Source organism: Pteropus alecto, unplaced genomic scaffold, assembly GCF_000325575.1.
Source record: "Pteropus alecto unplaced genomic scaffold, ASM32557v1 scaffold3, whole genome shotgun sequence".
NCBI classification, from domain to species: Eukaryota; Metazoa; Chordata; class Mammalia; order Chiroptera; family Pteropodidae; genus Pteropus; species Pteropus alecto.
The window spans coordinates 11,213,264-11,236,264 of NW_006442484.1; positions in this window are offsets into that span (position 1 = coordinate 11,213,264).

The window sequence follows — 23,001 nt, forward strand, 5'->3', positions numbered from 1 at the left end:
TAGACCAGCCATCGGAATAGTTATTCAGAATTAAACACTCAAGAATGAAGTGCTTTTATTGTAGTTTTAAAAGGATGAGCTATGATCACAGAAAAGAGTTAATCAATGAGTTTACAAGATGTAAATAAAACTGAAAAATAATAAAATTATAAATAATAATCCAAATCTAAAAATTCAAATTATTTAAACAAAAACTAAGAAATATATGAATGAGAGTGGGAAAAGTTTTAAAATGCTAATAACTTTCTTCATGCAATAGTTTTTAGCATCTATTATGTATGTGCCAGATATTCTGTTAGATGCCCACCTTACAAAGCATGGTTTACCTTTAACTTCAAGTTAGAGAAATATAAGTGGAAATATTTCTTTTGACATCTTTTTCTTATGTTTATAAATATGTTTTGCAAATAAATATTTTAATTACCCAAAATAAGACCTATACTTTTTTAAATCGAGAAGTACAGAAAGGTTTTAGTTAAAAATAGTTATCACCCCAACTCACCCTGATCTCTATACCTAGGAGCAATTACTTTTTAACTATTTCAACTTCTTTCCTAGTTTTTAGTCTACGTATTTTCACTTATTCTTTTATTGCTTAATTGCTCAGTATTTGATATCATTTGTTAACTCCACTCTGTGAAAGAAAAGAATTTAGCTAATTCACAGGATCTTCTAAGTCTCTCCCCTTTTTCCTTTAAACCTTTAAGTTCTCTTCAATTGTCTTCCATCTTTTTGATCTCTGCTCATGAATGAGAAAATAGGTGGACTGGTATTCAGTCCACACATGTGGGTCAGCAGAAACAGCTTCACAGTGAGATGGTAGGAAGTGAATCATTTGGTCACTGGAGAAGAATTTCCTTGGGAAATGCCAGAGTTGCCTCCACTCTGAACACCAGGTATGAATGAGGGATGCCAATTTTTGAATTTTATGTATTGATCTTCAAACCCATTGTTATCAAGCCACATCTCACTTCTCTCTATGATCCAAATCTCAAACCCTGGGACTTTCTTGGAATTCTTCCAGGCAAAAAACACTGTTCTAAGGCAAACTCTGACATGTATTTAGTCTGCACCTTTCTCCACTTCATCATCAGTTAACTCTCTTTCATTTGTTTTCTGTTTTCCAGCAATATATTAAGTTCTATTTCTCTCATAAGTAGAAGGACCTCTTTGATCCCTCTACATGCCACTTGTTTGTTTCTTACTATAATTTTAATGGGAGCATCAGAGAAGAGAAAAGAAAGGCATATATTTTTAATACACTATCTTAAACTGGAAGCCTACGTATATTTTTAAAATAAAAAAATTAAAGGTATAATATAAATTAGGATGATGTTTTCCAAAAGCTTATGGGAAAACAAAACAGAAAATATACTCTACAGAAAAGTACATACAACAAAAGAATCACTTTTTCTTATCCTTTTTCAGGTATACACACATAGGATGGATTTATCAGACTGATATAGCCTGATTTTTTCACTATTTTAATAACGTAACTCAAACCCTTTGCCCTGACTCAAGGCTCACAAAACAATCTGCTCATGTGTTGCCTCCCCTTAGAGCAAATAAACTGGGAGAAAGCATCCTGATTAAAGCCTATAAGTGTCCAGTTTCCTCTACATTTACTCATTTTTGAAAATCAGTCAACTTACCTTCTGATTTTCTACATCAGGTGTCTGGGAACACTTTATTTAAATCTCTTCCTAGTGCACATTCTGGCCAGGTGTTAACAAACCAGGTGCCTGTAACTTTAGGGCTAAGAGCAATTCATTGGCTATATCAGATTCATAGGGTCATCTGCCTCCTCCTTTTCACCAAACTTCTTTTGTGTGGAACAAATTGGTGGTTATCCATTTTTTAAATGTTTCCTTTTTGTACCTTTGTATATTTTTCATATCCTCCGCAATAAATACAATGTCTATAACTTTAAGAGAAATAACAAGCATTATTTTAAAATTTCAGGTACAGAATTAGAATTGAGACACATTAAAATACCATAACTGAGGAGAAACCTAAATGATCTTGGGTATGCTGATAACTTTTTAGATACATTGCCAAAAGTACAATCCATGAAAGAAATGATTGATACGCTAGACTTCATTAAAATTAAAAACTACTCTGTGGAAAACAATGTCAAGAGAATCAGAAGACAAGCCAGAGACTTTGAGAAAATATCTGCAAAAGAGATATCTGGTAACTGGCTATAATCCAAGACACAAAGAACTCTTAAAGCTCAACAATAAGAAAACAAATAACTCAATCAAAAATGGGCAAAATATGCACCTAGTAGAAAGGCTAAAATCCAGAACACTGACAATACCAAATACTTGAAAGGAAGCAGAGCAACAAGAAGTTTCATACAGTGACAATGGGAATGCAAAATGGTACAGACACTTTGGAAGACAGTATGGCAGTTTTTTACAAAATCAAATATGCTTTTAGCATACAATCTAGCAATTGTGCTCCTTGGTATCTACCCAAAATAATTAAAAACTATGTCCACACAAACACCTGAACACAGATGCTTATGGTAGTTTTCTTGATAATTGCTAAAACTTGGAAGCAACCAAGATGTTCTTCAGTGAATGGATAAATAAACTGTGATTATCCAGACATTGAAATATTATTCAGTGCTAAAAAGAAATGAGCTAACAAGCCATGAAAAGACATGGAAAAAACTTAAATACAAATCACTAAGTAAAGAAGCCAATCTTAAAAGGCTATCAACTGTATGTCTTCAGTTATATGACATTCTGAAAAAGACCAAACTATAGGGAAAGTGGTTGCCAGGGCCTGGAAGGAGAAAAAAAGATGAATAGGTAGAACACAGAGGATTTTTAGGGCCATGAAACTATCCTGTATGATACTGCAATGGTGGATACTTGTCATTATACATATGTGCAAACCCATAGAAAGGACACCACCAAGAGTGAACTCTAATGTAAACTATAGATATCGATTAATAATGATGTGTCAAAGTAAGATAATTCATTTTAACAAATGTAGTACTCTGGTGTGGGTGGTAATGCATGTGTAGGGACAGAGAGCATATTGAATTATACCTTACATTTAATTTTTCTGTGAACCAAATTCTGCTCTAAAAATTAATAATAAAAAAATAAAAATAAATGCATAGTTACAGAAAAAAATAGGTGTCAATGTCTTATGTTTACAGCTCTTATATAACTCTAAAATAACTTTTAAAATTAAACAAAAGGTTAATCAAAAAGAGAATACAATAACTGAAGGCAAAATAGCCTAGGGAGTGGGCTAAATAGCATGGAGGGAATGAAAGAAACAATCAAGAACTGTAAATTAGAACAATAGAAATTACTAAATCTAAACAATAGAAAGAAGGTAGACTGAAAAAAATTGCATTATAACAAACAAACAAACAAAAACCCTAACATTCATGTAATTTGAATCCTGGAATGAAAATTTAAAAAGAACAAAATTTTGAGAACTTTAAGAAATAATGGCTGAAAACTTCTAAAATTTATCAAGAGACATAAGCCCAGATGATTCAAGACGCTGAGCAAACCCCAAAGAAATCCACACCAAGAAACATCATAATTTTTCTAAAGCGCAAGATAACCTACTTACAAAGGAAAATTAATTCAATGAGAAGATTTCTAATCAGAAACCATGGAGAAAGAAGGGAAATGGCTAAACATTTTTCTCAAGTCCTGAAAGAAAAGAACTATCAACTCAAGATCCTACCTAGTGAAAATATATTTCAGGAATAAAGGAAAAATCAAGACATCATTAGATGAAACTAACAGAATTTGTCATGAGCAGTGTACCCTACAGGAAGTTTTCTAAATAAAAAACGATAAAAGGAGGATACTTGGAAGGAAAGATAAAATAACATGTGAAGAAAAAATTTGAATACAATAAGCCTTTGTTCTCTTGAGTTTTCTAAATTATGTTTGACAGTTAAAACAAAAACTATAACACTGTCTCAAGTAGTTATAAATGTATGTAAAGAAAATATTTAAAATAATTATATTATAAATGTGGAGAGGTAAAAGGACATAAACTGAGGTAAGTTTTCTATACTCCACTCAAATGGAAAAATGATGGCACTCAGAATATGACAAATTATGTATAGATAATATAATACTGAGTACAATGACTAAAAGTGCTATACAAAAAATATACTCAAAAATAACACTTAGACAAATTAAAATGGAATTCTAAAAAATGTTCCAGTGACCCACAGGAAGGCAGGACAAACAAAACCAAGAAGCAAAATATAAAGAGAAAAAAAATTAAATAAAATGTCAGGCATAAGCCCTAACATTAATAATTACATTAAATACATCAATTAAAAGACAGATATTAGCAGATCGGACTTAAAAAGTGACACAACTGTATGTTTTCTAAAAGAAAGTCTCTTCAAATATAATGATACAGGCAGATAAAAATTAAAGAGATGGATAAAGGTGTGTCATGTAAACAAAGGAAAGCAGAAATGGCAAATTTATATCAGATAAATTAAACTTGATAGCAAAAAAAATTACAGAGAAACATATATAATGATACAAGGCTCAATCCATCAAGAAGACATAGTAACCATAAATATGTATGCACCAAAAAACAGAGCATCAAAACAGATGAAGCAAATACTAACAAAATTGAAAGGAGAAATAGACAAATGCACAATTATAACTAGAGATTTCAAAAACTCTCTTTAACAATTGTTATAACAACTAGACAAAAAATAAGCAAAGATATAGAAGAACTCACATAACAATCAACCAACAGGTTCTAATTGGTATTTATAAAACATTCTACCCACAGAATACATATTCTTTTCAAGCTGGACTATATATCAACATGGACTATATCCCGGCCATAAAATAAACCTCAGCAAGTTTTTAAAAATTTAAGCCATGTGGAGTGTTTTCTCTGTCTACAATAGAATCATCCTAGAATTCAATCATGGAAAGATAATAAAATCTCCAAACAATTAGAAACTAAGCAACACATTTCTAAATAATTTGTGGGCGAAAGAAGAAGTCTAAAGAGAAATTAAAATACACATTTAACTGAATAAAAATGAAAATGCAAAATATCAAAATTTGTGGGATATAGGTAAAGCAGTGCTGAGGAGGGAATATTTAGCATTAAAGGCATACATTAGAAAAGAGAAAAAGTTTTAAATCAATATAAACTCTCACTCTAAATAAAAAGAAAAGAAAAATGAACATAAAGAAAGCAGAAGAAAGAAAATAATAAAGAGCAGAAATCAATGAAATTAAAAACAGAAAAACAATGGAGAAAATCAACAAAATAAAAAGTTGATTATTTAAAAAAATTGACAAATCTCTAGCAATGCTAACAAAAAATAAAAAGCAAAGACAAATTGTCATTTTCCACAATGAAACAGATGATATCACTACAGAACCTACAGACATAAAAGGGTAATGGACAGATACTATTAATAATTCTAGACACAAAAATTTGACTAGACAAAATAGATAAATTACTTGAAAAACCCAAACTACCAGAACTCACCAATTGAAATAGATAATTTGAATAGTCCTATAACTTCTAAGAAAATTAAATTTATAATAAAAACACCCAAAATAGAAATTTTCAGGCCCATAAAATTTCACTGAAGAAGTCTGCTAAATATTTAAAGAAGAATTAACACCAATTCTACATACTCAATCCCAGAAAAGAATAGACAAACATTTACCAAAATATTTACACATAGAATTTAGCACTACATAAAAGGAATTATATAAACCATAAACAGTATGGTTTAGTACAAGGACGAATGGATGATTCAGTATTTGAAAATCAGTCAGTGTAATGCACCAAATCAACAGGCTAAAGAAGAAAAATGACATGATCATATCAATTGATACGGAATAAGCATTTGACAAAATTCAATACTCACTGATAATAATAAGAAATAGAGAACTTCTTCAACTTGATAATGGGCATCTACAAAATAACTTACAACTAATGTTGCACATAATGATGAAAGACTGAATTCTTTTCCCCTTAGATAAAGAGCAAAGGAAGAAAATCTGTTCTCACCACTCTTATTCAACATGGTGTTGGAAGATCTAGCCAGAGCAGTAAGGCAAGAAAAAAAATAAAAGGCATACAGATTGGAGATAAAGAAGTAAAACTCTGCATATTTGCAGATGAAATAATTGCTTGTCTAGAAAATCTCAAGGAATCTTACCCCCAAAACCTCTAGAACTAATTAATAAGTTCAGCAAGGTCACAGGATACAAGATCAACACACAAGAATCAATTGCATTTCTATACAGGAATAATAAACATATAGAAAACAAAATTTAAAAGACTATCATTTAAAATCATTCAAAAGAGAATTAAGTATTTAAATGTAAACCTAACAAAACATGCACAAAAAGAATGGTTAAAAACTACACAATGCTAATGAAATAAGTCAAAGAAGATCTAAATAAGCAGAGTAATATGTTTATGGATCAGAAGATTCAAGAAAGTAAAGACATCAATTCTCCCCAAACTGACATACAGGTTTAAAATAATTCCAGTCAAAACCTTAACAGGATTTTTGTAGACATAGCCAAGATTATTTTAAAATTTATATGAAACAACAAAGAAACTGCTAAAACAAATTTGACAAAAAAAATAAAATTGCTAAAACAAATTTGACAAAAAAAATAAATAAATGGCAATAACCAGCCTGCTTAATTTTGAGAATTTTTATATAGTTTCAGTAATCAAGACTATGTGGTATTGCTGGAGAAATAGACACAGATCAATAGAATAGAATAGAGAACTCAGAAACAAACCCACACAAATATGTCCAACTGATTTTTGGCAAAAGTACAAAAGCAGTTTAATGGAGGAGGGATAGCTCTTTCAACAAATGGTACTGGAACAATTGGACATCAAAAGCAAAAATATGAACCAAACTTAAGTCTCACACCTTGTATAAAACTAACTCAAAGTAGATCATAGACTTAAATGCAAAATACGAAACTATAAAACTTTTCAAAAAAGATCTTTAGGATATACAGCTAGTTCTTAGATTGATACAAATATCATAATCAATAATAAAAGGAGGAACTAATAAATTGGATTTCATCAAAATTTAAAAAATTAAACTTTTCATTCTGTGAAAGACTCTTATTAAAAAGATGGAAAGACAAACTACTGGGAAAAAAATTTATAAACCACATATTTGACAAAGGATTCAAGTATATAAAAAGAACTCTCAAAACTCAACAGAAAAAAAAAAAGTCAGCAATCTAATTAGAAAAAGGGCAAAAGACATGAAGAGACATCTCATCACAAAGAATATACAATGGAAAATAACCACGAAATGTTCGACACCATTAGCTATTAGGTAAATTAAAAACATGAGATTTCACATTATATATCAGAATGACCAAAATAAAAATAGTAACAATGCTAAATTCTAGTGAGGCTGTGGAGAAATGGAATCACTCATACACTGTTGATGAAAATGTAAGATGATACAACCACTATGAAAATGAGTTTGGCAGTTCTTAAAAAAAAAAAAAAAAAACTAAATAGACAACTATCATATAACTCAGAAATTGTGCTCTTGGGTATTTATCCTAGAGACATAAAAACACGTGTTCATGCAAAAACCTGTACACAAATGTTCATAGCAGCTATATTTATAAATAGCCAAAACTGGAAACACTCAGATGTCCTCAATGGTGCAAAGTTAAACAAATTGTGTTGCATTCATACCATGAAATACATATTCAGCAGACAAAGAAATAAACTGTTGATATATACAACAATCTAGAAGAATCTCCAGAGAATTACACTGAGTGAAAAAAGTATAATTTCAAAATATTACATACTGTATAATTCCATTCATGTAACATTTTTAAAACCACAAATTTATAGAGAGAAAAGTATTGATTGCCGGAGATCAAGGAGGGAATTGAAATGAGAGGTAAGTGGATGGGGCTGTAAAATGGCACTATGAGATCCTTGCGATGATAGAAATGGTCTGTATTTTGACTGTAACAATGTCAACATCTTGGTTATGACACTGCACTATTAGTCAGGTAACAAAGAGCAAAGCTGATAATGAATTCTGGTTCCAGGAACCAGGCTATTTCCCCTAATTTATTTTGTCTCCATAGAGGTAAAAGTATTTGATATGAACTTGAAAGTATGGATAGTGCTTATCTCAGAAGACAGAGTGGAGAGAGCCTCCCAAAAAGAGAAAATCAGGCCTGTTTAGAGAATAAGTAAACCTATTTCACTAGAGCAAAGAGCTAGAGAAAGATGAATGGGAAATACCTCTGGTACCAGGTGACATCAGAGCGAGGAGGCTATATATGGTGGGATAATGAGTTAGCCTTCTACTGTGAATGAGAAACTTAAGAAAGTTTTTAAGCAGGAAATGACTCTATATAAATAGTATTTCAGAAAAGGTAGCCTGGAATGTTGTTTGGTGTGAGGGAGGTCTGTCACAGTGTACTTTTGACCTTTTATAAGACCATTCTGGAAGAAACAGTGGACAGAGCAAGAATGCTCACCCCTTCAGGGTGGCATGAAATACTGGGAATCAGAAGGCACATCATAAAAAAATTGGAGGCAGAATTAAGGCAACTGTCCTCTCCAATCAATCCTCCATAATGTTGCCAAAGGAATGTTTCTAAAATAAAAATCTGATTTCACTATTTGCCTATGTAAAATGCTGCGATGGTGCCTCACAGACAATGAAACAAAACCTAAACTCTTTGTCAGCTTACAGGGCTTGGGTAATCTAGAAGCTCTGGGCCTGGTCTCCATTGTTCTGGAACACAAGCTCTGGTCTCCTGCTCTCCCTCTGGAGGGGACTGTCTCCTACTCGCAGTGTCCCACTGTAGCACTAGCTCATGAAAAGACCTATAAGGCAGGAAAAAGATTGATGGAGACAGGGAGGGAAAACTCCCTCTTATTTCTCTTTACCTCCTGTTCTCCAAAGAGGGAGCTTTCTATTCTTGACAGTGTGCTGCCTGAAAGTCACATTGCTGACCAGTGTTTAAGATCTAGGCACCTTTTTTTCTTCTCCATGTCCTCTGTACACATTGTGTGATCATGTCTTTCCCTCTCTTTCCTTTCTTTCTCTTTGCTCTCCCTCCTTTTCTTCTCCTTTCTTTCCTCCCTCTCTCCTGCCATCAGGCTTATTCCCCCTTCTCTTTAGCAAATAATTTATTTAATTCACCACGATTCAATAAATATTCTTCATGTTATGACCTTTTTCTCCCTGGCTTATGAGATCACCCAGTACTGCTACTGCCAAGTTATTATAAAGCACAAAACAAATAAATAAAACTACCAGTCCAGTTTCCCAAGTGTGGATTCACAGAGAACTATAAATCAATATTTTCTACTCTTCATTCCCCTGAGATAATTTTAAATGTGCAGTTATAGACAAGATTTTATTCTTTTTTCCTCAATTGGTAGTATGAAACACATAATCAGGAATCTTTGCATTATAATTACTTTACAGTTGTCTCAAATGAGATAGTTTTCCTACCTATATATTTATACATATAATCAAGTTTCCTCTTTGAGGAGATTCTATGACCTTCTACCCAAGTATACAGCCATAACTTTCGAGATAGTTTGTCAAAGCTGCCCTCCATTGGGTTGATTACCAATGCTTATTGACATCTAAACCACATAAAATTTGTGTTCTCTTGGTTTTGGCAAGAAAAAATGCTACTGCATGATGCACTGTTTTGAGCCCTCATAAAACTACTTCTATTGCACTACATGCTGCTAGCATTCACTGGGAATGCTGAGAAACTTGTCTCTTTTTTTAAATGTTGACAATGACAAAATGTTGCCAATGACAGCATCAAGTCAGTGCCTCTTCTCAGGAATCATGAGTCGTACGTAGGTCATTGAGAACTCAGAACCAGAAATAACAGGCTTTTCCTGCCTTTGCTTAGTTTTTATTTTATGGAAACCACAATTTTTACAACAGATTGCATCTCCCCTTTGATGTGGTTGCTGGTAAATTTACAACCAAATTTGAGGCTCGTCTGCAGCAGTTGAATAATGCCTTATGATATTCATTATGTGCTATCAAACTTTCTGTTTATCCTATTTTCATGACTTCGTTTTCCCATTGCTGCCATTTCCTCACCTTCCTTTTTAAAATTTATCCCATTGTATGCATGCAGATAGATAGAAATAAGCTGCTTCATCTCACTTTCTAGAATGATTTGGAGGCATGAATAAATCAATAATGTTTTACATAACAACATCAGTAAGACTCAGTCCAATAGCATTCTTTTTCTCATGCTTGCTTTAGAGTCTGTAATTGAACCTCTTAAAAAATGTTCAAGGCTCAATCATCCATTCTTAGGTTATTGCAGGTAAGATATAGCCTTTGCTCCAAAAGCCCTACACCCCAATTTAAAGAAAAAAATGTTTGCTGTGTTTAAAGATATAGAAACTGACCTAAGGCTATATAATAATTTAAGTCACATATTTCGCAGTACAACAGTAGGATCTATGGATATTGGACAGTGTCAGTATGTAGAGTTAGAGATAAAACAAAACAAACCTTGCATTCCAACGAGCCCCCTTGTGTAGTCTGTTTTATTTTGTTTTTCTTTTTCTTCACTTAAATTCCTAATCTGAAATCCTTCGAGTTTTGGTGAGATAGAGTGATAAGAACTTTTGTTTTTGGCAATAGCACCTCAGGAAACCACCATGCAAATCATCAGAGGAAGAAATCAGTCTGGTACTAAAAGTGACAGTAGTTTGACCCACTTCCCTTAGGTATAAAGCCTTATTTCAAAGTCATCTCTGAATTCAGTGTGGACATTTGCTTATTATATAAAAATCTCCTTTTACTGGCTCTGCCCTGTTGTTTTTCAATCCTTGCTGGGTGGAATGAGCAAGGTCTTGGCTAAGGAGAGAAACTTTATCCAGAAAATAATGCTCTACAGGAAGAAAAATGAATGACTGTATATTAAGCCAATGGGAATAGGAGATATTAAAGAGGATATTAAGACTCCAAATTTGAACTACTGTCTACGAGAAGAGCTTGGGTAGCTTTTGACAGAATTAAGAAAGTCAGGAATAGTGAAGTTTCCATGGTCATATGCTGCCAATGCTAATAGCAAGTGACACCAAATCTGGAAAGGAAAACATACCAGCTTCTAAGGTGAGCCCTTTGTTCACTCTCCATCCACAGATGAACAATTGGTCTCAGTACACTTGACAGCAGCTTCATCCAAGAATTCTCAAATGATGCCATCTCTCACTAGTATGCTGAGACTACCCCTCCTGGAGTGTCACTGCCCTGCGGACCTCAGGAGTCTGACCCCATGAGGCAGCCATGAGTTAGCAATGAAGGGAGCTCACCTGGAGGTGCTTCTGCCTTCCACTCTGGGGCCTCATGCATTTATTCTATGCTGACACTAAGTAGTTGTTCTGAATTAGAATGCCTCTGAAAGCACAATGCAAGTGGGCATAACTGCAGATACAGAGCATCTGGGAGGAGAGTCTGGACTCCAGACTGAAGCAAGGCCTCAGCAAACTCAAGACATCAAATGTTAACAAAAATATTAGCAATCAAAGTTGAATGAATGAATGAATGAGTGAATGAATGAATCCATGCAAATAACCATTCCTAGACCATTTAAACATGTTCTTTAGATTAACGTTGCCAAACCAAATCAGAAAACATTATGTGGCTCTGTAGGGAGGCAGTATGGTGGAAGGAAATAAAACTAAAAAGCAGCATAGGCTGGTAAAGAATCAGTGTCTGCTCAGGTCCTGGGATCAGTTTTCCCCTGTGACTATAAATGACAATTATCATCCAGGCAGAGACAAAGAGTGATCTGCAGCTGCCTCTTGCCTTCCTTCCACCCCTCTTCTTGATAGCTTTGTTGCCATCCAAAGTGTTCTGTGGCCAGAAGAGAGTATCAGCCAGAAGTTCAGGGCAGTCAGGTTTAAATTTCCTTACATGGGAAGCTGGGCAGATCCACAAACATAGTTATTGTTGATTATATGAGGTCAGAATTTGCTGTGTGTGCCAGATACAACGATGGCCAGCCTGACACAAGTACCCTAGGCAGAGTAATCATTTGATAGCTCAACGTTTACTTAGTAAAAGAGGACAAAAGTAGTTATCTATTATACAAAGTCTATTGCTAATTTAATTTCAGAATATAAATTAGATTCTACCCAGAAACTTTTTCAGAATATGAGAAACAGGAAAAAAATCCTCTTTTACTTCATTTCTACCTGAAAACATTTCACAAAACCTTTCTTGCTTTTTTCTAGTTCTTATTTTTTCTTTCACAAATCCTCAAATAAAAAAAAAAAATCATGGTTTAAAATAATATAACAAAGTAAATCACCTAGCTCTAGTAAATGACACTACAGTGTTCCAAATTTTAACTAACTTTAACTGACCCTAGCTACAGAAGGATGTCAGTTGGCAGGTTCCTGGCATTGCTTGAACTTAAGAATTTGAACAAAAGCACATAAAGACTGAACAAAGTTGATGGCTGTGATTAAAATATCCATGTAGAGTCAAGGCTATAGTCAGAATCATATAAACTAAAGTTACTTGCAAGTTAAATTAATTTGGAAGCAGAGAAGGTGAACTTGAGAGAGAAAGTGGTTATGTAGAGAAAAACTAAGAAAATAAAGCAAATATGAAAAGCAAGCCTGAGATGGGAGTTCCCAGAACACAGTGAAAGATGGAAGGACAGTCTCAATTACTGACTTGTCTGTCTCTCTGTAGACTTTCTATTTTTAAAACAATCACCTCCTTCACCTTGGACTACAGTAATCCCCCTTCATCTGTGGATTCACTTTTCGTGGTTTCAGTTACCCACAGTCAACTAAGGTACAAATATATCAAATGGAAAATTCCAGAAATAAATAATTTGTAAGTTTTAAATTACTCCCTGTTCTGAATATCATCATGAAATCTCTCATTGTTCTGTTCTGTCCTTCCTAGGACATGAAACATGAATCTTTTTTTTTTTTTTGTATACCCTCCCTACCCATTAGTCACTGAGCAGTTGTCTGGGCTATCAAATCGATTGTTGCAGTATCATAGTGCTTGTGTTCAAGAAACCCTTATCCTACTTAACAATGATCCCTAAGTCATTCACATAAATTTTATTATAGTATATTGTTATAATTGTTCTATTTTATTATTAGTTACTGTTGTTAATCTTTCACTATGTCTAATTTATAAATTGAACTTTATCTCAGGTATCTATGTAACAGGAAAAATATGTAGTATATGTAGGGTTCAATACTACTTGTAGTTTCAGACATCCAATGGGGTTCTTGGAGTGTATTCCCAATAGTTGGGGGAGTGGGCTACTGTACTTTGAGTAGGCCTTAATTACTTATAACCAGTGAACGAATAGTGTTAAGATCAGTTTAAGGTGAGTAAATGAATATGTGTGTGTGTGTGTGTGTGTGTGTGTGTGTGTGTGTGTGCGCACGCGTGTGTGTGCGCCTGAGGGAGTCTCGGAGTAGAAAGTTAGTTCAAGAATCGGTTCAAGAAATAGGGTTGTCAAGTCTCCCAAGTTTTGGAACAAATCAGTCAGTGCTAAACAACATAGAGACGACAACTATTGAGCACCTACTAAGCATCGTGTGCTGGTTTACACTTGGAGAAAGGTGTAGCCCTTTCAGGCCAGTGATGCCAAAGCCCTGGCATTCTACCTAGTGGTAACCCATAATAAAAGGAAGAGTTTGTTCCAGGTGGTTCTGATGCTGACAAGATTTTAGAGACTAGGGCTGTAAGAGTATGCCACAACCAAAGTGGAAGCCCCGATGGATGGTGTGACAAGGCTGAACATAATTTATGAGGTTCTCTCAGAAGATGAATGGGGAAGGCAATTCACTTTTGGTGGGGTGCTCAGTCTTCTTCGACTGGCTGTTACATTCAGGTAATAAGGGAAAGATGGAAAAATTACTCAGAAACCAAGCCTCAAGCTACTGAAAAGCATCAAAACCCCATAAATGTCAAATCTAAATCTTATATGTTCTGGAGCACTAATTACACTGTCCTCCAGGGCATTAATGTCAAAGTCTGTAAGGAAACAGACAAATACAGTCATTGGCAAATATGTGGATTAAGCACTCAGTGTGATCAAGGTGCTGAGAAAGTGCTCTCTGTGGAGCGGGACTGAAAGCAGACTGAAGTTATAAACGCCGGTCTTCAGAGGGTTCAGAAATGGAATCACTGATATTTTTTAATGTTCAGCCTCTTACTCAAAATATAAACAAAACTATGGTAGTTGTTCAATGTGAGAAAACAGCTGTGGTGTGTTATCAAATCCTGTGAGAGACCAAAGCTACAGATTAATCAATAACACAAGCCGACTCCGTCTTACTAAATTAGGCCCAAGAGCTGGAAATCTGAAAGTCAAGAGATGAATCCACTGTACCAAAGCTAAGGGTCTTTCCACTAACTGTGGCCTTGTTAAGAAAAAAGCATTAATGACTAAAAAGGTGTTTTCTGTGTCCTGTATTGTTTTTATCTGGATCCAACTATATGTAACTCTTGGGACAAGCAGAGGGATAGGAAACAAGATTCTTAAGCTTTGCACATAAAAGATATAGCTTAAAAACATAAAGTTCATTTTCAATACAGCATTTATAAACTAAATAGTCCCCAACCTCCATCTGTAACAAACTGTCTGCCTTTAATATAGGGAAACCAAAATTACTTTCTATTTTAATCAATGAAAAGCAAGCTTTAACTTATAAATGGATTTTTTCCAGAATTCTTTATAAACCACTGAAAATGGATATTTATAATGGAAGTCCACTAGGTTCTCCATAAAGCTAATTCTGGCTAGATAATTCCTTTTAGACAGCAGCAAGCATTGTTCTCCTCAGTTCCTGTATAATTAATATCAAGGTACAAATATATTCCTATCTATTTCGAAGGGAGCAAAAGTGAGAAAAAGAAAAGGGGAGATGATACTAGTGTAAATGAATTCTCTAATACATTTCCCCACTAGAGGGAAAGATAAATTAAATGTGCAATAAAAATGTAATAGCAAACAGTGATTGCACTATAAGAATCCTGATAGAAATAAGCATAATGGCATAATAAATTTTCTTATGTGAGGAATGATTATTTGGAGCTTTAAGCTTTGACAATTCTTGTAAATCTTATCCATTCGTTAGCAATTAATAATATTAAATTGCTTCACATCTCCCTAGATAAACATCAGCAATCTTTCAAACCATTGTTGAGGAAATGCTTAATCTTGTGCATACCATTACAGGATTTTCTAAAATTTCTAAGAGATCTATAATAGCACTGTTCCGAAGAGAAATAACAAGAATTTAATCTTTACTGCTGATATAAATGCATCAACAAATATTTATTAAACCCCACTTTGTGCATAGCAGAGACAGCTATCTGTCCATCAAAATTCATTTTGCTTTCTAAAGTACAGACTTGTGTCTAGGAAGTGGCTGCTCGGAAAAGGACTACATCATCCTGAGGACTACATACTCCATGACTCTGGTGTGGCCATATGACTCATCTCTCCAACAACACTGAATGGAAATGATGCTTATTTTTGCAAACCAAGTTTTAAGAAGGGATATGGCTCCTCTAGGCAACTTCAGCTTCTGCAAGCCTGAGGTAGGAGGCAACAATCCTAGGGAGGGAGAAACTACACACTAAAAGGAGCTGGCCCTGAATTCACTTGTTTATGAAAAGAAACACCAAGCTTAGTGAAATAAGTAAAATATAAGATTTAAGGCAGATTGGATTATATCATTATATATCTGTGGGTCTATTTGTTACAACATTTTGAACCAGCCTGACTAATACGATAGTGTTTTTACAGACTTTGTGAGACCCATAAAGAAGTGAAAAACATTGACTTCTTACAAAAAGTAACTTTACTCTAGTTAAAGGGACTAAGAATACAGCAAAGTAGTTAAAAACAGAAAATATGTAACAATTACAATATCTTCAGAGGTACCAAAAGACAATAGAAGAGTAACAAATAATTAGCAACCACATAAATGCTGAGTTCAAAGGAGAAAATATAAACATTTATTTAATATATATCCATGCAGAAATGGGGGGTTCTCCTGCTGAGAGCTACAGTTCAAGATATATTGCTAATAACAATAAAATCATTTATAATGGAGTTTGCTCTTCTGGGAAATTCTTCACTTGGACAAATAAACCTAAAGCTCCTGGTATCTGCAACTCCTTTAAGATGTACTGAAGTCCTCATTTACATTGATTCCAGGATCTCTGATTTGCCTGCAGTTGTAAGCTTAGTTTCTTTTGCAATGTCTACCTAGACCTAACTTATACTCTTATTTTGTGTAGTTCCTTAAAACAATATCTTATAATCAATTCGTTCCCATAATGTAAAAGGATTTCTATCATTCAGGAAGTAAATTTATAAATTCTAACTAAAGACATTCAGTTCAAATTCCAGATCAAATTAGAAAAGTTCCAGAAATAAGCAAGATGTATTCCTATTACTTTTAACAACTATTTACTGAGTGTTACTATTTTTTAGACACTGGGGATGTAATGATGAGCAAAACAACATGTCCATGGCCTTTTGGCACTTGTACTTTAATGAGGTTCCTTGTAAAGAATGATGACATCACATCATATACAGAAAGAACTGGATATATTAAGCCTGTAACCTAAGGGTGACTCAGTGATAAAAAGATAATTATCTTCAAAGATTTAAAGGTTTTCCTTATGGGATAGAGATTGATTATTCCTCATGGCTTTTGTCCACTGATGTATACCAAGCAATGAGAACTGTATCCAGCATCTATTAAGAACTCAAAAAGTATATTTTGAATGAATGAATGAATGAATGTCTGAGCCTGGGAACTTAACTCAATTCCAAACTCCTCTCATTTGCAGCACTAAGGAATGGTGGTTAACTCTGTCACCTACTTGCTGTGAGACTTTGAAAAAAATCAGTTGATTTCTCTGAGAACCAGGACAACTGGGTAAAAGCTATTTGGAAACTACACATTTGGGCACATAATGCCCTTCTACATATAAAGAAGCAATTTTCAAAGATCAGAGTGCTCAAACACAAATGTTCTCACTTTCTGAAAGGAATTAATTTGCTGGAGATTTTCATGCATAGCAGATGTTCAATGGGAGACATTCAGATGTTGGAGGTTCTTAGGCAAGGGCTCAAGATATCATGAGTTTTGCATTGGAAACGGGGTGGTTGGAAACAAGCAGAACAAAGACACTAATATAGGTAGGCAATAGAATAGGTGAAAGAGTTAGACAGGGAACTGGGACTACTTCGATAATCCACAAGTTGGGACTAGAGTAGTAGACAAGGTTAATAAACTTAAAGAGAAGGGACCTAACTGGAAACTTTGTCCTGTAGAGTGGGCCTCCCAGGGAAGCCATGCTTGGGAACCACAGATACCAAGGACTTAATCTTAAGCACTAAGATAAAGCTTATCTGGCTACCCAAATCCGGTGTGTGTGTTTGGGAGGGAAAAATCAAAGCTCTCAACAGTCTAGGTTGAACCACTCGATCCTGAGCCTAGGAGTTTGACTTACTTCCAATTAGATGAAAGTGGTAAGGAATGAAAGGTCTTCTCACATGCTTATTACCTCTGCAGCCTTGGAATGTTACTCTGATCTTCAAGCTCATCAGTTAAATGAGGATAATTACATGGAGCTGGTAAGGTGATTGTGAGAAAATAATTGGTTCTGAGTGCAGAGCTTGCTTCCTGATCTATACTAGCTGCCTAATCAATGGGTTTCTCCCCTTTTTCCTTCTAGTCTTGAAATTATATAATTCTTTTTCCCTGAGAAGCTTCAAATCTTTTCATTTTCATTTCTAGTTGGCAAACTTTAATTCATCCTCTGAGGAAATCAAATGGTATTTATTGATCCGTGGAACTGGAATCAGTCATTAGCTCATATCAAAGTACACCTCCTTAAACTGCAATAAAAAAATCTCCCTTCAGAATCACAGTCACTCAGTTTGACTGTTTTGTAAGCCCATCTATTTCCTTTTCTCTTCCTGCTAGAGTTACCCTAAATTAAGATCTAACGCATCCTAGAAGTTCATTGACATTTGGAGAGTCTTTAAACTGCATCTGAATACCTATAGTCAATGCATCATCCTAGAAAGAACAAACACACATTTTTACATTCATTTCAGAATATGGCAGAAAACTTGAAGCTACCACGTGTTTCTTCCTTCATTCAGAAAATTTCTCATTACACAAGCACATTTTACTACTGATTAGGAGTCATCAGGCTTGCATCAAATAAAAGTATATTGGCATTACAATAATTGAAGCAGAATCAACTCTGCCTTTCAGTCTTCAAGTTCTTTTCAAACCAAACAAAATATGGCCCAAGACACATCTCTCACAAATAATGCATTCCCCTGAGAATGTGAATAAAAGATCCTAATGCATTTTCAATTTACAAAGCATATTTCCTTATATTTAAATCAGTAGATTTATAACTGAGTCCAAAAATTCAAGAGGATCTGACATCTTCTTAGCACAATTTTGTTTTTCAAAGAATCTTATTTTCAAAAATTCTTACCCATATCTCAGAAATAGGCTCTTTAGTTGGGATATTTCCAGCTGCATAAATGTTTATTTCCATACTTCAAAATTGTCTTATTCACTTTGTCAGTGCATGGTTTTCTTTTTAAAGGGTTTATCCAGGGTGCATACAACAAAATCAAATAATTATGTTGTCATTCAATATTAGAAGAAGTCATTAATGCTTATACTAACCACTTAAAATAAATATCATGCCTCCAAGTCTATTAGATCTGAGGTTTTATATAATTTTATTTGACAATAATCCCCTGATATCTGAGTAAGTCATTTGCCCTTAATACACTTTAATATGAATTAGCTTTTTTATTGTTTTTAGGTAGACAGTCACATGAGGACAGGGTAGAGTCAGGGCCAAGAAATATCAAAGTCTTAGAAAATGTCCTAAAAAAAAAAGAAAACAGATGGTCAGAGGGAGATATGGTGTTTAAGAGCAAGGTTGAGGGAAAGAACATGATCTACATTTTTTAAAAAAAGTTTTATTTCTACAAACTAATGGTCAGAAGTGAATCAATGCTGAGCACCACAGAAAGATTTTTTTAAAATAAATAACATGGTACTTCTGATTAGAGTTTTGGGATGTGGTCTGTAGCAAGCAGTTAGTTAAGGCTTTCAGGCAATTTCCACTTAGAAATCAGCGTCATTTCTGTGGTACTACCAAAATGCAGTCTTTCATTTCCTAAGAAACAACTAATTGAGTTGGAAATCTAACATAAGAATTGAAAAAGGCAGATTTTTGTATGAAACCTTATCAAAGTCAATTCCATGGGCACTTGTAATTTTTCTTTCTGGTTTTAACTGTACCTCGAAACTCCTCATGCTGTATTGAAGTCTTGAATTGAAAGGGACTTTGATTATAACAGGACATGCAGGACCCCTGCTTTGGTGGGTCAATAAACACAGTTAACCAAGGAAGCATGGAAGAGAGACAGCAGGTAAAAACAAGGAGGTCCTTTGGAGCTTCACCACAAAGAGTGAGGGGTGTGGGTGCAGTTCTTCAAAACTAGACAGGTGCGCAAATGGAAGCTCAGGGATTTAGGGAAGGAATAGAGTTGGAATATAACTGAATGTAACATGAACATAATCTGAGTTATCATGACTCAAAATGCTGAGCTCCTTCACCAATGTCATAATATCTCTATGTTTTGTGACTCAGTTGCTTGATACAAAGCTTTATGGAAGTGATCTCTCTCATTTGAGTCAAATTGAAGGGGAATGATTTTCCAGATAGGCTTACAAGCCTAAATAATAGATACCCATCAAATAAAATAACAAACCAAATGTTGATAATGAAAGTGGACATCACGAGAACAGAGACAAAGAAATAGAATTAAACATACTTGGAAACTAAAGAAATGGCTTCAGAAGAAAATTCTGCAGGGTACCAGTAGGCATTTTAAGACCTTGCCTTGGACTTATTAAGATTTTCAGAAAAAAGGAAGAAATGAGATGTCCAAATGACCATCCTTATTACTAATAATTATTCTTGTTACTCCCTCCCTTTTATCGTATCCTACCTGGAAGGACCTGAGAAATATGAGTGATGGTTGTCACAGTAAGACTGTGGACACAATTGATGGAAAGACACCAGCTGGCACAGTTACAGAATGCAAATATTCTTTGTGAACTAGCATGTAAAAAGTGATGGAGATAGTTACATTGCCAGAGAACAACACAGCACGCTCACAAATGGAGGTACAAACTCTCTGTGTCTACTAGTCTCCTGTGTAGGTACAGGTATTGCACCCCACATCGTGTGAACATTTCACCAAGTACAAGGTCACACTGTCATTCACATGATGTTGGTGTGTGTGTAAAAAGAGGAAATTTTTTATACTTTACTATCTAATACCTATATCTCTCTTTCTATATTCCTCATTTGGAGATTCTTGTTCAGTCTGCCTATTCACCATATGCATGCAATTGCTGCAAAACCATCACAGTGTTAACTTGCTTGGGTAAATCTAAGACCTTTTTAAAATATAGAGCATCTCTTAAGATATCCAAGGATAATGCTTGTTTTAGGCCCATTCTTGCAGACAGCGTGATGTACATGTTTATTCTAAATAGCTAAAGTTGGGGTTTCCAAATAGCTAATCTGAAAATAGTGACTTCTGGGAAATGTCCTATTTGAAGACATCATTAAAAGTTTCATCCAATCTTCGGTTTGATTGCTTTCAGGCTTTGGCTGATTTCCGATGTCCCCAGCTGATCTAAGCAAGCTGGCAAGTGGAGGCCTAATTATAGCATTTACGTTTGACCACTATAAAGAAAGAAGCAGCAGCCAGAACTAGTAAAAAGGCCGTAGACCATGGCTCCCACTGTGTTCAGGTTATGAGGACCTTTATTTAGCACTTAAAATAACTCTGAAGATTGATGATGGAGAAAATATGTAACAAAACACTACTCTGAATTCAGTAGTGTTTTTAAATGAATTTATTGGCTAAAATGCATTCGTGTGCATATTGATAAATACTACATGTGAAACATGTTATTTATTTTATCTATGGTAATGCTTACTGTATATATGTATTTCTGGGGTTGTGGCTAAAGTTTAGAAATCAGTCTACTTGATTAGGAGCCCAAAGAACCCAGGTTCTAATCTCAAGACTGATGCTACCTGCAGAGAAGAAAGTTTAGAAGCATCACATCTCTGAAGTGATTTCCCTTACTTCGTCAATAAAATAAGGCAACTAGACTAGGTTAATCTTAGTCTAAGTTTTTTTTTCTGAAGCTTCTCTACTGCTTCACCTAGTGCTTATTGAAAAGTGAACCTTTCTGGACATATCCCAGACTTGGATTCAGAATCTCTGGGGAAGGAATCCAGAACACTTCACTTGTACAAGTTCCTTCGGTGACACAAACATACCAACATTTGAGAACCATTTGAACCACTAGTTTCTGAAGTTCTTTCTATCTTTGACAGCACATGACTACAGGTACAGAGCAACCATCTCTACCCATCTCAACTGATTATATGAACAGGTAAATTCAAGCAATTTGGCCTGAATGGGTAAGGTCACCTTCATAATGCTTTGATATCAGGAAACTGAGTCACGGAACAGAAATACTATGACATCAGTGAAGGAGCTCAGCCTTTTTAAGTCAAAGTGACCTGGGTTCAAATTATGCCTTAGTTATATTATACCTTTCTTCTTTCTTCAAGTCCATGAGCTTCCATTTTACCAATTATCAAATATGTATAATGACAACAATGCCTATATCTTAAGTTGTATGATTCCAAGTTTCTATAAGAGAGTGCTTAGGAGAGGCAATGTGGTAGGAACTGCAGAATGGGAGAGTGGAATAGAAGATTGATATTGAAGTTTTGTTTGCCTAAAAAGGTCCATTTGAGATAGCTTTGGCAAAGGTGAGAGGCAGGAACTGATGGGTGATCTACTACCACTACTCAAATGATTATTATGAGGATTAATAGAAAATATAGATTTTGCATAGCAGAATGTCTGACACGTTAAAAAAAATCAATGAATAAGTTATTATTAAGTTGAACTATATAAAATTACTGGTATTCTACTCTTTTTGACTTTCAAAAATGGCAATTCCATATGGTTTCAACATGACATAATTTAATACTGAAATCTCAGTGTCAAAATCAGTCCATTTCTCCAAAATTATTCAGATCCTTTTTAAGTAAGAAAAAAGTAAGAGAGATATTACTAACATAACGATTTTTCTTTCATAGCATTTTTTTCTTTTAATGAAAATTCAAAAGTCTTCACCTCAAGTCATACTACAATCATTTTTCTGAGTAATGATATGATAAAAAGTGAGGCAGCAGGTGAGAGTTTTGATAGAAAACACCCAGGAATAACTCAGATGAGGGATTTCTATGCCTTGTTCTATTATCATAACAGGCTGTCCTTCTTGTAGAGCACACCCTGTTTCAGTGACTTAAAATAATGACCTGATACTCTCCTGATCAGATATTAATATGGCTCATAGACTCTATTCAGTGCTTAAAAAGTCAGAGGATCTCTGCCTGTTGGTAACAGATGGCTCTATATGTCCTTCTCTTAAAGGCTATCTTATAAACAAAAACTAGTCATATGGGGTATAATAATAATTAATGTGCTTAACTGAGCTATTAGTACTATGCTACTTACCAGACAAGGTAGCAATCTAGTTTAATTTGCTAATTTCACATTCATGTTTTATCTAATAGCTAAAATGATAAATAAATCATTTTTGACACACATATGTCTATACTTCATGTTTTTAAATTTTGTGGTGTGTATGTCTTTATTGAAATTTATTTTCTGCGAGGTCTCAGAGAGCATCTGGAGAGCTTTCTGAAAGGAAGAATACAAAGATAAGAATGTAAAGGTAGGTTTCCCAAGTGATAACCACGCCTATTGAATGTCTTACCCAGCAAATATAACATTTGCCACT